A 7,968-nucleotide genomic window follows, 5' to 3' on the forward strand; every position below is an offset into this window, starting at 1 on the left:
GGTCCTTGTCAAAGTAGGTTAAATGTGTATGCTTAAACTATGCAATGAATCTTCAAATATCCCATAGTAGAGTTCATGAATAATCTTGAATTAGGCTTCATGTAATCTATGGATGTTGAAGGTTACCTTCTTGATGTTCAAATGCTTGAATCTGACAAGAACATGATCACATAAATTATGGTAGTCTGATGAAAATTTTAAGCTAATGCAAATCCTGCTAAATGTAATAGAACATTCAAAGTGTTGTGGTGTTTATTTGGAGACTTTGAAGTGATTGTTTCTTTTTTCTGAATGAGAATGTGACTCTTTTTCTTTCTGAGTCTTTTTTTATGAGATCTTGTATGCTTGTTTGATTGTCAACTAAGGGATATGAGTCTGTGATTGGTATAAAGCTTAGTAAAGATCATGAATAGGTTAAAACAAGACTTAGGGGAATTAAACATGTCTATAAGAAATCTATGGCAATTGGCTAAGGCATTTGGAGTTGTGTCTGCTTACATTTGTGAGGGTCTGGGGATTCCTCAGGTCTGTTTGAATGCACTTAAGTTGGTCAAGTGACTCTGAATAGTGGTATATTATGCATTGAAGGGTAACCTTAAAGAAAATGACATCCTAGAGTAGGGCAGGGCAGTCTAAAATGAAGTTTTAAATTTAGGATCACTAATAAGATAATGGGGTGTCAAAGGCCCATTAGGAGTTAATGAAAGTCTATAGAAGCTGATGAGGTTGCTTTGAAATAAAAGAGGGAACATCCTGTGCCATTAATAGAACTAAGTGTCATGTTTGATTTCATTTGAGTAGAATTTGGATTCACCGTTTATATTACCTTACTTTCTCTCTGATTCATGTCTGACTTTATCAAAGGGAGTTTAAGATAGACTTAAAAAGGTAATTTAAAGCCTTGATGTGTATTTAACTATCTAAAGAAATGATTGAACAACTGGAGTTGGAATTGTCTTGAAACTGAAGTTTGATATTTAGCTTGATTTTTCTTAGAACTCTTAACTGACTTAACTGTTCTACTTTCTTGAGTATTAATGGCTAAAGGTATTCAATGAGGCTTCACATAGTATAGTTTTAAAAATGAAGTTGACTGGAAACTGTTTGGTTCATGTGATTAATTAGGGTCTAGAGGGAGACTCATTTTAAAGGGGGTGGGCAGTGGCAAACCATCTTTGTCGATGAGTTTTGGTGGTTGGCATTTGGCAGGAGAACGAGGTAAAGGGATGGGGAGGTGATGACCTCACCCTATCTTGCCCTTCTTTCAGGACCCTAAGGCTTCCTCAACTCCATAGGCCTTGTTCTCATGACTGTGAAAGTTCAGTGAGAATTGATAATTGGCCAAGGGTGGTTTGCCCAGCCTTGGGGAAAATTCTTGTGATTTATTGTTGCCTAAAACTAAGTTAGAATAGAGGGACAGTCATTTGTTATATCTTTATCATGCCCTGGGGATTTTGAATTTTATGTTGTCTAAAACTAAGTTTGAAACAAAGTATGTGTTTGTCATGTCCTTGTCATGATTAGAATGGTTGAATTGCCACTAACTAAGTCCTAAAAAGGTGAATTGTTTTTTATGGTGTTTGCATCCATGATTCTCTTCTTTTCCAGAGGTTTGCTTTGTCTGGTTGCTTGCTTGCTCTTCTAACGAATGAGTTTTAAAGGTTGTATTGTTTTTATGTGAGGACTGTGGTCATGTGAAGACACTTGACTGGGTCTAAACTTAGGAATGAACACTTGCTTGATCTTAAGTTAGTAAAGACTTTTCATTTCTCGAACTAAATAGGTGTCACCTTGACTTTACTAAAAACTACAGTATAACCTAGACTAATAAAATAAGAACTGTGATCTGTCTAGCAGTAATTGGTCTTGCATCATTAGTATTTTAAAATCCTATTAAACACAGAATTAGACGAATGAAATGACTAGTGTTATTGGGCTTATGCTAAAATAAAGGGGTGTTAAATGGGAGTTGGTCTGATGTTGGCTGTGGAGGTGTGATAAGTACTCCTAAGGGCAGTATAGGCCACTTGGCCTAGAATGGTCTTTTCAAGACACCTCAAGAGGGGCAGAGAAGAGCCAAGCTTAGCTTGACTCCTACTATCTACCCCCAAATGAGGGGTGTCATGACCAGTCTACATGCCATGGGGAACATTATTGTCTTAAAGGGATAGGATTTCCTTAAATCCCACCATCTTCAAAAAGAAAAATAGGACCTGAAGGTAAAAAGGGTTAGGAAATTTAGCATGATCAAAGGTCTAGGATGCACTTAGGAGGTTCAGAATAATGAATGAGATCATTTTAAGGAGTTGGTCTATAGTTTGTGTCTAAAGTAATGAACTAGTCTGAGTCTGTAATAAGTGTCATCTGCTAGGAGTTTAAAGGAGTTGGATATGTGAAGATTGGGTCTTGAACTTAATGCTTTTTCTTCTTTTTTAAGATCCATTGGTGCATATGTAGTTGATTTCTGTCCCTACCCATTTTAAGTGGTAATTGGTATGAGGCTTTGTTGTAACATGACCTTGCATCTGCTGTATTAATGTAAGGATTTCCTGTGGTCTTCTTTTTTGGAGAAAGTAAATCTGGACAGTCCCAATCTAACTTTGCTGTTTGGACTAGGCTTTCTTGACGTTACAATCCTATCTCTTGAGGATTACAAGTTGTGGAATTTCCCCCTTGTTTGTACCTTTTTATTGTGCTTCTGTGATCATTTTAAACAAGCATTAATCTTCTATCCCAAGACCTGCTATAAATATATGAATTGACCAATCATTATCTTTGACGTGCATGGAAATTAAGGTTGAGTTTTAATTAACTTTGCCTTGTGCATAGTATTTGGACATGTAAGACTAAAATCAAACATAGACTCTACCTAGTCTTGTAAAATAGGGGAGGTATACACATGGTATACACTTGGTAGATACATATCATGTGTATGGCAAGGATATATTTTATGTATACCTAGAAGAAAGCAGGCTAGTTATGGGCAGTATACATATGTGAATAAAAGAATATGACTTGTTTGGGCCATTTATTTGTCCAAGAATTCTGAAAGTGTTGTATATATTGAATGTATATCATTACATTACTGCACTAGTTCCAGTCTTTCATCTTGATTCTGAATTCATTTAAAAGCCACTTGTACTCAAAATATTTCCCACAAGTTGATACTCGTGCACGGCTTTGAGACTATGATTATATACTGTGGCCAAACTGGTTTGTTTGGGAGTTCGAGGAGGTTTTGAGGGATAGGTCTAGCCACTCCCCGATATCCAGCCATGCCGAGGGTTCATGAAACCCCTTGGAACTTGTGCGGTGTCGGGAAAAAAGCTGGTGACAACCTTTTCCCATTGGTATATCATGTTTGAAATTTTCCAGTGGACCAATAGCATATGATTAAGTCCTTGGTTGTGCACTTGTAATCAAGTGGGGAGGTGTATATGTATGTATATATCGCGTATGGTTATGATAGAATTAGGTCCATCAAATATAGATTTAAAATATAGGGACATGTATGTATATGTATATATATATATATATATATATGTATATATATATACATATATATATATACACATATATACATATGAATGTATAATCTTGATAGTGATTAGATCCACCCGAACCTATACTAATTTAATTCCTTTTCCTTTTCCTCCTAATGCACGGCCACTTGGGCTAGAGTCCAGCCAGGCCCAACAACAAGATTCTTTCAAATTATTGAGTTTAAAATGGAAGTCAATATTATGAAGGCCCAGCCATGGGTGGAAATGGCATGAAGGCCCAACCATGGGTAAAAATGGCTTTTAAGGGGTTTGGTACGCCCCTAACTCACTTCGTTTTCCTCCTTTAAATTTAAGCATGCCAATTTGTTCTCTTGTTTGAAATATTGTATTTGTATAAACTCACATTATTATTGGAATCCTAACATTTTGAATTAGGCATCTTAGGTGAACGGTGCATATACCGTTTAGTTAGACCTTAGGCCCCAACACGATTTTAAAACCCAGATTAATGTAAAGGTTTTCCAAAAAGAGTAAGAGATTATTGGCCAGAACTAAGCAATCGTAAATCATTTTATAAAAGAGGGCGTGATTTGGGCCTAAGCCCATGACAAAAGGTTTTTATTGCGAGCAAATTAGGTTTTAAGATAAAATGTCAAGACCATAAATAATAAATTATATTATAAACCCAAGCTTTTATTAAACCCGCACCAATTTTTCTTTTTAAGTAAGTAAAGTTTTAAATAAAGGTGTTCTAAAAACGTACTAAACGGACCAACCCGGACCATGTATGAGTCTAAGCATGAATGAATTTGATTCACTCCAAACGTTTTGCCTTTAAAAAACAATATTATCCTTATATGTAAAAGGAACTAGTTTTATCCGGATATTATAAATCCGAACCTAAATACCCTATATGTAACGGGAATATATTCAACTCTTTTCAAAAAATGATATGCAACATGACAGACTTTTTGTGGGAAATAAATACCAAATAAATAGTTCATGCAAATACTCACACATTGGAATTCGAAGGCCAACCGCATAGTATGGATCCTTAATACTAGGGTGCCTAACACCTTCCCTAGGAAATCACCAAAGCCCTTACCTAGAACTTTCGATTAAGAAGGACTTTTTCACGGTGTATGAATAAACCCTTCAAAATTAGTTTTCCTGATTTCCTAAAAATTAGGTGGTGACTCTTTTAAAAACAAAGTCCGAAAGAGCACCAATGATTTCGAAGTAGCTTTTCCTGGCGCTAACCCCGCCCGCGAAAATGCCAACCGTTACAAATACTCTACTCTATCTAAGCAACAACCTATACATGCCAGTTTCAACAAAAATAAAAACCATCAGGAAAAGAATTATGGCAAAGAAAAGGCCGAGGGGGGGGGGGGTCCTGAACACAAATATACAACAAAAACAGCTCCAATAGTCCCATCCCTAACTAGAAAACTATGCATTGTCCCTAATGCATCAAAGTAAGTAAGTACGAATCCAAGGAGATGCCATTAGGCATACTAAGTGACTGTTATCATCCGGAAACATGCTACCTCCATAGACGGAGAATGACATTAGTCTCGGTAGTGGCGGCCCCAGCGACATGAACATCATTTGGGGGGCGGCGGAAGAAGCTCCAACGGGATCGAGGAGTAGTTCTCGCACGGAGAGGATTATGCGGCGTGATGCGGAACCCCCTCGTCCTCACCGAGGTGCAACTTCGAGTCACCCTCGGCCAGGTCATCGACGGATGGGTCCACATCGTCCCATTTCCTCTTTCCTTTCTGTACCATGCACTCGTCCCCATCGTCCTCATCTAATAAGTTCTCAACCTGGATCAGCTCGTCAAAGTCAACCTGTGTCATTGGAATGGGATCATCCAACACAACCCGCTCTCACACCTTAAGCGCCTCAACTTCAGCTTTTAACTTAGCAAGCTTTTCCCGAAGTGATCCCAAATCACCTCCGGGAGCTCCCTTCTCTACAGTAGCCAGTAGCATTTCAAACACATCAAGCCTAGTACGGAGAAGTGAATGTGACTTCTCAATTTCAGCCAGTATCGATTGGGTGGCAACTTTGATCTGTTTTGCCATATATGGCTTGAATTGCACCATAATAGTGCCAACCTGCTTCTCAGCCTTTCTTGTTTTGATGGCTACATCTCGGAAGTTGTCTTTGGTTAATGTCAAGGGATCAGCCCCTCGATTTGCTGCCGGTGGGGGGTACAGCTAAAGAAGTGGCACCCGCTGAAGAAGCAGGTGTGGCTGTAGTTGGTGGGGCTATATCGGCCGACGGCGATAACAATAAGCGATGGCAATAGCGGTCGGAGCGGGAGCGATGGCGAGAAGTGGACACGAACGGTGTCGGTGGCCCCTTTGGGGTAGTAGTGGCAGGTGCCTCAGTGGTGGCCTCCCCCGTGGCCCCAAGACTAGACTGAGGTTGAGTCTCGTCATCATCAGTAGGCAGCTCTAGATTTTCAGCCGCATCGTTCTTGCTCTTTCTCCAGTCACTAACACGGGTGGACTTAATACAGTGATCCCTATCGGGAATTCCCCTCACAAAGTCTCTCTGACACAACTCCGTAATGAGGCACAGGAATATCAGGGAGGTGGACGGCTATGGTGCTCTCTGTCTAATATCCTCATCAGACGCCCCAAATGCATAGGATACCGGGACATCATTTCTGCGACTATCACATCTTGGGCATTAGTGAGGGTCTTGTCATTCTATGTCGGTAGCTCCCTATATTTGACAAAATTTCACCAAAACTTGGCCTCGAAAGTGAGAGAACTCGTGACAATCTTTTGATTCGGACCTGTTACGAAAGCTGGGCTACCCTACGCTATTACATCGGCCACCCACTTTAGCACAAACCTGTCATCCTTCCTCTATGTTTTGTCCATAATTTAGCCTCATTGGTTAGTTCCGCATAATCATCACCAAAATAGACCCTGTTGATTATCTTGCTAGAAGTGTCAACCTTGACATTGGCGGACCGTAATATTCTCAAGTAGTGGAACTTTGTCCATGGGACACTTGGTCGTTTCATCAGAAGTAACATAGCCCCATAATTGGCATAGAACTTCCGCACAAGCACCGGACAATAGTCGCCACGAGGGTTGCTAAATGTTGTGAGCCGGTACAACTGGATTGTCTCAGCAGCGTGAGGTTAGGTGGATAGGCCCTCGAAAGTCAATCGTCGCCCTTCCCAGATATTTCTTCGTGACTTTCCCCCTCACTTTGTCGGAGTTATCACTGCTTCATACAATTCTTTTCTCTCTTGAAACCAAGCTGCAAAGCATCCTCTCCCAGTCGTTTACTCCTTATTTTCAATTTTCGGCCCTCTTCTTCCTCCCACCTGGAGTTAAAGGACTAGGAGGAGTAGTTGAAGGCTCGGTTGAGCCACTTGCCTGTTCAGCCCCCTCAAACTCTGCATCCCTCGAAGCAGATGGTGAAGATTCCCCCTCTTCAGACTGGTAGGAATCAGAAGCTGATGTTGTCATGCTCGGGGGATCAGATATTATAGCCCCCATGTTCTTCTTTTGCGGCATAACCTCCTCCTCCTCTTCGGACTGGGAGGGGCAGTCATGCAATTGGTATGTTACTTCTGCCTTTCCTCAACCTCGGCCCCTTCCAGCTGGTTGGGGCCCACCACCTCTCTTTACGAAGTGTTTTTAAGGCATATCTATAAAAGAGGCACCGTTAGTACCGGGTCATCAAGAAATAACACGAAGGAAAGACAAACTCTTTTTGTGTGTGTATATATATATATATATATTTGAAGTGGTCGTAAAAGAAAAATACGGTCCGTATAAATTTGTATGGTCCGTATAAGCTGGTCGTAATATTTCTATCTTAGACATACGATCAGAGATACGGTCCGTATTTAAGCATATATGTAAAAGACAGAAACATCCCTATTCCATCTTAAAAATAGGGTCATAGATACGGTCCGTATTTAAGCACATATTTCTAAGATAGACGATATCCTTTTTGGCCAACTACCATATGGCCCAAGATACGGTCCGTATTTTAGGTCGTATTTCCTTATCAACCCAATTTTTTCTATTCACAAATTTGCTTCGTTTTAAGTTCAACATCACAGAACACACAGTTTTTCATGGTTTCCCTTCCTATGAGGGTTGGGTTACTCTGACTTCACCCATTTTTAATAATTTATGATCATTGGCATTTTAATCGAACAATTGGCGGGCATAACAATTTCAAATTCCAAAATTGAAATCGTCGATCGAAATGCCCCCATACTTAGTGGAGTTTTGATATACTTATCCCTATGAGTCTTAAACCACGTCAATTTGCTCAAGCCCCACTCGGAAAATCATTAACCAAGAATTGTACCAAATAAAACCCTAGGTTCAACAAGACCCTCATCCTAATTAAATTAAAAATGTCAAAATTTAAAAAAATTAGAGCTCAAATACGTGTATGATGAACTTTTGGAAAAAAG

The sequence above is a fragment of the Lycium ferocissimum genome, chromosome 7 (genome assembly GCF_029784015.1).
Source record: "Lycium ferocissimum isolate CSIRO_LF1 chromosome 7, AGI_CSIRO_Lferr_CH_V1, whole genome shotgun sequence".
Lineage (NCBI taxonomy): Eukaryota > Viridiplantae > Streptophyta > Magnoliopsida > Solanales > Solanaceae > Lycium > Lycium ferocissimum.